Source organism: Acyrthosiphon pisum, chromosome X (genome assembly GCF_005508785.2).
Source record: "Acyrthosiphon pisum isolate AL4f chromosome X, pea_aphid_22Mar2018_4r6ur, whole genome shotgun sequence".
In the NCBI taxonomy this organism is placed as follows: domain Eukaryota; kingdom Metazoa; phylum Arthropoda; class Insecta; order Hemiptera; family Aphididae; genus Acyrthosiphon; species Acyrthosiphon pisum.
In genome coordinates, this window is record NC_042493.1 from 37,361,083 (window position 1) to 37,372,252 (window position 11,170).

Here is an 11,170-nt window from a genome sequence, read left to right on the forward strand (position 1 = left end):
TGAAATCAAAACATGCAGAAAATATCGTTCCATTTATTGCATTTTGTTTGTCCATCTCTTTTTCTTTCCGTGAAGCGTTTTTTCTAAATTATGTTTTAATTTAATTTCTTCTACTTCTTGTGTTGTCTGTATTGTATTTTTATAAGTTTCGCATACGCTGCACTGGTCTTTTTTTGGTATATGAAAAATTAAAAATACGTCGATATGCAGTTAAATTTGCCCACTTTAACATACCATTTTCTTTACAATATTGTTCATACATGCGATGCATTTTTGAAATATTTAACTCTCCAGATATAAATGTGCGCGTGGTTTGTTTCCTTAAATAATGCGATTCAATGGTCGGATAAAGTTTTATATGATAGCAGACGGAATCCTTAATTAATGGGTCAATAGCTTTATGATTTTTGTGTTTTCCTCTAAAATCTTCAGACAAAAAACCATTTTGAAGTTTACTTCTTACAGTTCGAATTGTACGATCCGTAATATTTAAAGTATTTTTAAAATAGGTTTTACATACTTGTACTAGAAGACCATTAATATTAAAACTATATCTGTAATTTAAAGATCTGTTACTATTTTGTTTAGGATAAAGATGTTTAGGATTTATCTCGGTGACATGCCTACTTATAAATTCCCGTTGTCTTGATAAGTTTCCTAACTTCCAATATTCCTTAAAAATTAAATTTCTCTCGTCTTCGGATATTTTTTTTGTACAGTTAGATCGACATTTTGAACTACAAGGTTCTTTTATAGTTTTACCTTCAGTAATTTTCCCATTGACACTGTTATATTGCGCTCCAGAATTTCTATTTTGTCGTCTTTTATTTTTTTCCCATGTTTCTTCATTCTTTTTTTTTTTCGTTTATGAACCTCTACTTCAGAATCCGAATATGAAGATGACGTATTAGAAATTACACTTATGTCTTTATTGATACTATGGTTTACCTTAATATTGTTGTGACTACTTGTAATAATTTTATGATTAGTTTCTTCGTCATCCGTTTCATATGCGAGAATATTACCATGTATTTTATACGGTTCCCAATCAGAACTACCGCTGTCTTCAAAAACACTACTAACTAACTCTTCTTCAAGATACTCATTAACATTTTTAGATGCCATATTCGAGTAAAAAAATAACTTTAAAATATTTTAATTAAATTACAAATCACTAAAAAAAATAAGAACTAACGGCTGTAACTACGGCTATTAGTTAGAAACAACGACTACACATATACACACGATTGAAACTAACTATTTATATTGTCGTTATAATATTATTACAGATTATAACGCATGACAAAAATTTAATCAGTAGATATTGGAGAAGTGGATTATCAAAGTAAAACCTAATAAACAGGCCACGGGGCACAAAATGTTCTTACCTAATATAGATAACATTCAATACTAATGATGCACAGTTAAGATAATATTATGTAATTTCTAATCTAAAATAAAAATAGCCGGTATCTTATGGTTGATATTGGAGTTATGCCAGTTTTTACGAAAAATTTTATTTTGGTTTAATATATTCTATAGGGACACAAGTCATCAATACACATAGATAAATCCTGTTTAGAGTTGTGTCGTTTTAACAGTATATAAAACGAAAAAAAATAATTTGTATGATGTTATTATCTCAAAAAGCCAAATTTTTGACTTGTGTCATTATAGTCGCCGGGGTGCGATATATCTTTAGCTAGTAAATTCAATCCGTGTGCTACACACCCATAAGGTTTTAAATGATTATATTTTTCTTGTAGTATCTTCCAAGCTCCTTTCATATTTTTAGCATTATCTGTCACTATCCCCAGTACTTTTTTTGGTCCGACTTCATCAAGTACTACAGATATTTATTTGGCAATAAATATAGTATGTGATTCAGCTCCTGTAGAAGAAGTTTTATAAAATAAAGGTTGGGGAGTAGTAATAACATAATTAATGATAGATTCTCTGCGAATATTGGTCCACCCATCACACAATAGACCAAGACTATAAGAATCAGAAATCTTGGAATCAACTTTATTCTTTATACTACTAAATTCTGATTCAAGATAATTGTTTGAAAGAACATAACGTGATGGAATTTTCCATGCTGGACGGATTTTATTGAAAAATAATTTCCAGTGTTCATTTTCAACTGCACAAATGGTGTACCACTTAAGTAAATTGCTCTGGCAAATGTTGGTCTATCTCAATCTAAAAATATTTAATTCCCTCAGGTCTCAATATTATAAATTACCATCTCTTAACCTTACCTGTTCATTGTCGTTGATTGAATCCACAAATTGCATTATACTCATTGGTACTTTTTTTTGAACGTATGATGACGTGGTTATATTTACTGAATCAGAGTCAGAGTCTGAATTTCTACGTACATGTGTTAATTGACTTAGACCCGACGTTTGCGTAACAATTGGTGGACATTTTGAACATTTTTTTAATAAATGTTCAAACATCCTAGTAAAATTTATAACTGTTTTCTATTTGCAATAGTTACAAATGTACATCTCTTTTCTACTACCTATATCACCAACTTGGTTAGTTTCCCGAGTAAAATGAAACAGCGCACTTTTAAATTTTTTAAATATTATTTATATTATATTATTTTATTATATATTATTTATATACATTATTAATAAATAATAATGTAACAAATAAATATGAATTTAGTCAAACATGTACACTACTACACTGCACAACATCTAAATTTACACACAATTCACGCTTTTATCCATACTGGCTAATTATCTGGTAATCAGTAATAACTTACAATAAATAACAAACATACCCACAAATAGACCTATAAATAGAATCATAAAATAGTCGAAATATTATCAGTTATCACTTATCACTGTCGTTATTATCACAGTCTTTATTATTATAGTTATTTACTTAGATCATATACATATATATATGATCTAAGGTTATTTATTACGAAAACCGCAAATTTCAGTCATTGGAAATTTTCAATGTAGCTAGCTGAAAATTTTCAGAAAATTTCAATGAAAAAAAAAATTTTCAATTGAAAATTTTCAAGCTCACATCTCTACGTATAGGGGTCCAGAGTGACGACACCTTATCCATGATAAAATAACACATCACTGATGATTATAGAAAGTTTAAATCACTTGAAGAATGTTCTTGTTTTACATTTGAAAATTTCATGAAGGTGTTTAAAAAAATGTTAAGGAAACATGAAAAACCTTTAGAACAAATTATCAATTGTTACCATGAATCCTTAATATTCAATAAACCTGATATTCAAGACAAATCTAAAAATGAAATTATTTATAAAAAAAAACATAATAATGGACCTTTATTTGAAAATTTAACTTCTCCTCAGTTCCAAATAGTTTTAAAAAATGAAATTAAAATTAATGTTAAGTCCATGTCTATATAGGCTTTCTAGTTGTTAAAAAACTAATGATTTTTAAAATCTTTAATACTTGCTATAATCCTATGAATAATAAATCTGTATTTTTAGCCAGACGTTTTGAATTGGTGGAACAGTATTTTGATGTACCAATTAACAGTCTTAAATTAGGCATAGCTATTGTTAAGAATTTATCTGAATCTTATTTTACTATAGATATAGAGAGGACACATTTTATTAAGTATGTTATGTTATTTGATTATGAAAACAATGTTAATATATCATATCCTATTTTACATTCCAGTGATGAAATTTAAAATTTATATTTAAAATTATTTACTACATCTATATTCTATATACAATACATAGGAAACAAGAATGGTGTATATAATATGTATATTAAAAATAATTTTATATATATATATTTTTTTTGTTAATGTGGTTACATTTAGTATCAACTGTGTTATAATGATTGCATATATATTTATAGTTATAGGTAGCTTATATTATATTTAGTTTATATATTTTGTAGTGATGATAATGTTTTTCAGAGAAAACTAAAAATGTCCAACAACTACAGTGTTATTGTATTCACTGAGGACAATACTGTTGAAGCAGTTCCTACTAGTTGGGTAAACAAAAAAGATGGAACTTGTGCATGGCCAACCACTAAAAGTAGAAGTGCAATTATTAAACTAATCGAGAAAAAAAAGCGTCCCCAATGAAATACAATTTAAATATTATAAAGCAATACTGATGAAAACTTGTGGTATATGTTTAATTTGGAGTGGCAAGTTAGAAGTTAATTTTTCTCAACTTCCTGAGTATTTTTAAAAGAAAAGGACGTGTGCAATTAATCTGCTTTACAGTTAAAAAAAATAAAAAAAATATTGTCAGATAAAATAATAATAATTAATTAATAATTGTTACTAATAGGTACTGCAGCTGCAGTAGATTAAATTTTTATATGTTCCATTATATAATAGGTTAGCAATTATTAAGTTCATCATTCTATCCCTTTAGACTTTAATCTAAGTCACATTAGCTTCTAACTAACATTAATTATATTACAAATACATTATTATAATTTATACATTTGTTAGCTATATATTATTATATTGTATACACTAATACGCTTAAATTACTTATAATGTATAAATTATACATATAATATATAACATTAAAGATCAAATATTTAACATATGAAAGTGTCTACTGTAAATAATCTATAGAATCACTTACTAATGCCCGAAAAATGGCAGAAAAAGGAGAGACAAACATAGATATATCGTCTACTGATGAAAATAGTGACATTATGAGAAAGAAAGAAAAAAAACCCAAACTGTATGGACTGTAGTGATCTTCATCGTCATGCCACGGTATCTGGTATGATGTATTGACGCTTTTTCTTTTAAATTTAAATAACTATAAAAAAACTTGTCAATAGTTAGTTGTAAACGGTGATCTTAACTAAAGAGATTTTCCTGTGACCCATAAGGCCATAACCCATTGATATATATTGCATTCGATATTTAATGGGGCTGTTCTACAAAGTATGATTATTGTGTGTTTAGAAAAACCTAACCAGATGGCTATTTATATAAAATCATAATTTAAATGTTTTTATTATTCTCAATATATATTATGTATTATCAATGTATTATAAATACTAGTATTTATTAACAATGGTATTATACTATTATGTATTAGCCTAATGTTTCAATTTGTAACATTTACAATATTTTAGTGAGAGAAGATATTATTTGGGAATATCAACAACTAATAAGATCTAAAATTTATATGTCGCATTTGGGAGTTATGCCCGAGTATTTGCATCCACCACAGTTGTTTGAAGAATCCAAAGACGAATCTGATAAATCTGAGGAAGATGAAGGTGAAGATGAGATTGAGTATAAAATAATCACTTCAAAAAATCTACAAGATAGTATGAGTATTATTAAAATGTTTAATATATTTGTAACAACTGGATTAGTGTGTTCCCCAACTTATTTACTATATTGAAAATTGGTGTAACTCTTCACATATCAAGTGCCTCTCCTGAACGATCATTTTCGAAGCTCAAAATAGTAAAATCGAAATTAAGGTCCACTATGACACAAAATTGTCTTGAAGATCTTATGCTCATATCATGTGAAACGGATATAGTTGTTACCACAGAAAATGTAATTAACAATTTTGCAAGTAGATCGCTAGTTTTAACTAAAGCCTTAACTTATAAATTATTCTAATATATTGTAAATTATACTTACCGTTGTAAAATAATAATGAAAATATATGTTGATATAGCTTTGTAATTATTATTAAACTTATTATAATAAATTACCAGATAGAAGAAGAATGAATATAAAAGGTTTTTTTTTTATTATAGGGGGTATAAGCCCCCCTCCCCTTGCGTTAATGTTGTGAATGGAATCGGGGTGGTGGTCTTGTAACATTTTTGAGTGTTGACCAGACTATGAAAAATGTCAGTCGGCGCCACTGGTATTAGGTACCTATATATAATATAATTAAAATGTCTATACTCTACTACTTTATGGCCTAGGCAATCAAAAATCATCCAATTTATTATTCAATATTTTATTTTATTTAAACTCTGCTAGTTAAAGGCTGGTTTACACTTATCAAAGTAACCATGTACGAGTACCACGAATTAGTGCCACGGATTCTACTTTGATAACATAAACACACTCCACGTACGTGTGACCAACTCGTACAAGTCGTGTTGTCCCATCAGTGCCGGCATCACGGACATGTATCAAAATTCTCGTACGTGGTGAGAAAATTTCTATTTTGTTAAAATATATTGACAAATATGTCAATGAATGTCAAGATTCGGTTTGAGAAGCAGTTACATAATGGTCAGTTGTGTAATATGGTGACAATGATCACATTTATGAGTGAACCTACAGATTATGTGTTTCCCTTGAATGCGTAACATGAAACTTCGCACAAGGAGCTGTTTCAAATTAGTAATGTAAAGAATTCATGTAAGAGCATGTCAAAAGAAGGGCAATACTGAAATTTGGCAGTCATGTTACCAGAGGAGGTAGTGCGTTATATACTGACTCTCAACTTAATTTTGTATTTAAAACACACTATTTAGAAGAATTAGTAGAAAAAAAGAATACTACACAGATAGAGTTAGGTGCATCATTTAAATATGAAATGGAAGATAAAAATGAATTAATGAAACTGTGTAAAGACTTAAAAGCACAATTAGATGTTAGAGAGATATCATTGGCTGATATAGAAAAAAAATGTATTATAGATAAATTTACTGGCAAACAACAGAATGCCAAGGAGTGGTTAGTACAATTTGAGTAAGAATGTGACAGATATAAAGTCACAGATGAAAAAAAAAACTGCAGAGTTTAGGATTATTCTTAGAAGAAAGTGCAAAAAAATGGTACAGCTCAAATGTAAGAAAACTGATGTTAAACAACTGGTTTGAATGGACAATTTCCTTGTTACTAGTATATGCGGATAAAAGCTGGTCGAATGTAAGGTTTGCATATAACTATAAACAGTGCCGGATCTAAGACATTTGGCGCCCGGGGCTAATAAAAATGTAGCGCCCTTACATAGTATTAGCTACAGGAGTCAGGGTTTGCGGGTTATCAACACAAAAAAAAAAATTTTAAACAGGTACAAATCAAAAGTACCTGTATTTTTATATAACAAATATATTTTATTTAAATCGTTGTTTTAACATATATTATAATATTATAGATCATAGTCAATATTATAGTTAAAACCCATTAAAAAATATAAAAACAAAAACATAAATAAAAAAAATTATAATCTGAAAATTTAAAAATTAACTTTTCTACCTTTTTTTGCAGCGAAATCATAATGTCTTCATAATTGATTTGTCTTGCAATTTTATTTTCTATGGATAAAATATATAAGTGATTAAGTCTTGCTTGCTCCGTAGTAGATCTTAAATATGTTTTTATTAATTTCAATTTGCTAAAGCTTCGTTCACGCGAAGCTGAAGTAATTGGAAATTGTAAGATATATTTGGTAAGCAACGTATATATTTGGATATGCATCTTAAAGTTTATTTTTATAAATGTTGCTCTTTTTAAATCGTTATCTATGTTGTAAACATTCTGAAATGAATTCAATCTTGTTGAGGTCGTTTTCATATTTATTGCATAAATCGACTCCCGCTCTTTTCAAGTTTTCCATAGGCCAAGAATAAATTATTGTTGGATCTAAAAATGAAAAATCTTGAGCAATATTTTCCATTGATTTAAATCTCTGATGTAGTCCTATTAAGATATTGTCAATAACATTTTTAATCATTATTAAAAATGTATTTTCTTCATTTTTGTTACAAAACTCATCTTCTGCAATTTCTCCGGGTAAAAGTTTCTTTTTTCATAATCTGACTGTTTTTGAAAAGAAATTGACGATCTTAAGTAGTTTTTGTACATTTTTTTCAAGTTCCAGTTTTCTTTTCCTATTTTCAGCCCCACTTAGCTTTTTTTTTAAATTCATTATCTTTTTTTTTGGTTAAGAAATGTTAAAATATAAAAAATTGTAGAGTTGAAATGCATCTGACAACAACTTTACTGTCGACTATTCGACATGAATAAATGAACAATAAAAATATTATCATACATTCCAACATTGTAAATACCTATTATAAAACCTATGCATTTATCGTCGGACGCCAGTTTGGGTTTTCTCCGAAACTGACTAATAATGACTAGGCAACTATAAATACAAAATATGTCAACACCGCGCCGGACCAAAAGATAAACATATTCGAATATCTAATATTATTTATTCTGTTTAAATAATATATCTTCTTAATATGCAAATGTAGATGAATTATTACTTTTACTTGAAAGTGAAAAAAATATTTTTAAACCAGATATTATAGTATTAACTGAAACCTGGCATGATACAAATTCTTGTAATATATTTTTACCAGAATATGACATGTTTTTTTCTAAAAAAAAAAAGAAACCAAAATGATGGTGTTATAATTTTATACAAAAATAATTTATGTTTAGATTGTTTTGAGTTTGATGTAATAGAGGCAAATATTGTAAAAATAACTTTAAATATTGTAAATAGTATTATAATTTTTTTTTGTATCTATAGATCACCGGCTATGGATAGCTATGACTTTTTGACCACTTTTAAAAATATATTATTAAATGAAAAAAATGTAAATAGTTCATGTACAGTAGTTCTGGGTGATATGAATATAAATATAGTGGGAACACATTCAGTAGATAATGATTACTTGGATATGTTATCTATGTGTGGTTTCAAATCTTATATTAATGTATACACAAGGACTCCTTTAAATTTTAGGCATTCATGTTTAGACCATATTTTCGTAAAAAATAATAAGTTAGTAGAAAATATTGAAGCTGGTGTAATTCAAACAACTATAACTGATCATTACTCTACGATACTAGCAATTCCATTAGTACAACAAAATAACTTTAAATCCCCATATAATCTTGAATCAATTAATTTTGATAAAATAGCTAACAATTTGAAATCGGAACTATGGATAGATCTATACAACAGCAAAAGTGTAAATAAATGTTGTGATATTTTTTATAACAAATTAAATAATAATATATCCTTGGCAACGGAAGTTATAAATATAAGTTCTAAGTACAAAAGAATAAAACAATGGATGACTGCAGGGCTACTGTGTTCAGCACGAAATAAACAGAAAATCGCAATGAAAGTTAAAAAACATCCAAATAATACAAATTTACTAAAGTATTATATCAATTATAAAAATAATTTTACAAAAATTTTAAGACTCACCAAAATAAATTTTTTTAAAACGAAATTTAAAAATGTTGCATCAAGTCCAAAATTGACATGGAAATTAATTAAGGAAATTACAAACACTGAAGTAAACTCATTGAACGAAATAAAATCTATATTAATAGATAACAAGGTCGTAAATGCCTTAGATGAACCACACGCTGTTTCAAATTTTTTTAATAGTTTTTTTACTGAAATAGGGAAAAATACATTAGAAAATAACACAAATTTTAAAAATAACGAACTTAAAGATAATAAAAATGATCTCTCATTTGATGAAATTTTTAGTACAACAATTACAGAATCAGAAGTTTCAAATATAATTAAGAATTTAAAGGATGAAACAGCTGCTGGAATTGATAAAGTAACGGTAAAACTAATTAAGTATATTGAATCAATTATTATAAGACCACTAACTTATTTATATAACTTAAGTATTGAAAAATGTATTTTTCCTGATAATTTCAAAATTGCAATAGTAACTCCTTTATACAAAGGTGGTGATCATAAATACGTAAATAATTATAGGCCGATATCAATGTTAAATAACTTTTCGAAAATTCTTGAAAAAATAATAAAAAATCGACTCATTAATTACTTAGAAAAATATAAACTACTGTCTAAAAATCAATATGGTTTTAGACCTGGCTTAGGGACAGTAAATGCACTTTATAGCGCTACGAGTCACATATATAATGCCCTTGATCATGGTGAAAAAACCTTAGCTGTTTTCTTAGACCTAGCACCAGGGCATTAGATGCATTAGTAAATTATGTAAAAGCAACGTGTGGTCAAAAATTCATAGACTACCTTGGTTATCCAATTCATTGGATTATGATATAAAACAGAAATTACAATACTATACAAACAAAATTCAAAAAAAAAAATTAATTAATGAATGGTTATTGTGCAACTTACCTTAAATCAAGTTCTTTTTATATTTTAAGCTATGTAAATAATTTTAATCTATATTTGTTTTATTCGTGTATGTTTGAATATAATGTTATTTTATAGTTTTGTTTTTATCATGTACAATTTCTAGAAAAAATGTATATTGATATTTGTTTATCTAGTTTTATATGTATTTAAAATCTAAATTTAGTATAATTTCTTTTATTAATAATTATATTACATAATTTAATAACTCTCTATCTCCAACACAAGCTTCGCTTAAAGGAGATATATAATCGAAAATGTTATCCGTAAAAAATAATTTATGTATTTCTTTCTTTTCGATCAAAAAAAAAAATAAAATATATTATATACAATATACGAAAAACGATTCTGAGCAAAGACCTATATTACTAACTACTATGTATATTTTATGATATTAATGCTAATTAAAAAATTTATTTTACTATCTAACAAATAAAATATTAATAATACATTTATACAGTAGGTACCTATATAGGTTAAATTAATTTTTGACAAAAAAATTTTATTCAAAAATGTCATTGTGTGACGTGTGTACCTATACAATTAATATACAGTATATTAATACACTTTCAAAATAAGTACCCACGAATAAGATATTTAAAATACAACAAAAAACTAAAATTGTTATTCTTGGTTTGAATATCTATTTTTGTCAAAAATGTAAAATAGATATAAAAAAAAAACTGTGTTTCTGTATACTTTTTAGATTTTTTTGGTTTGAATTACTTACTCATAAGGAACCTTGAATTAAATTTTCAAATTATTTAGGTAATCAAACGGAAAATTCTTATCGACATTAATTAAAGATCAAAAACTAAAAAAATATTTGAAATGTCAAATGTATATAAATAGCTCAAAAAATGTTGAAATATTAGTTAACCATAATACCTATACTCGAATTGTTGAGATTTTTTGTATAGTACTCAATCATTGTCTTACGGCAGTACATTGATATAAACTTCTGCTTACCAGTCCATTCTATCTTAGTCCGTGGACGCAACCATGACAAAATAAATTTATTTTGTCATG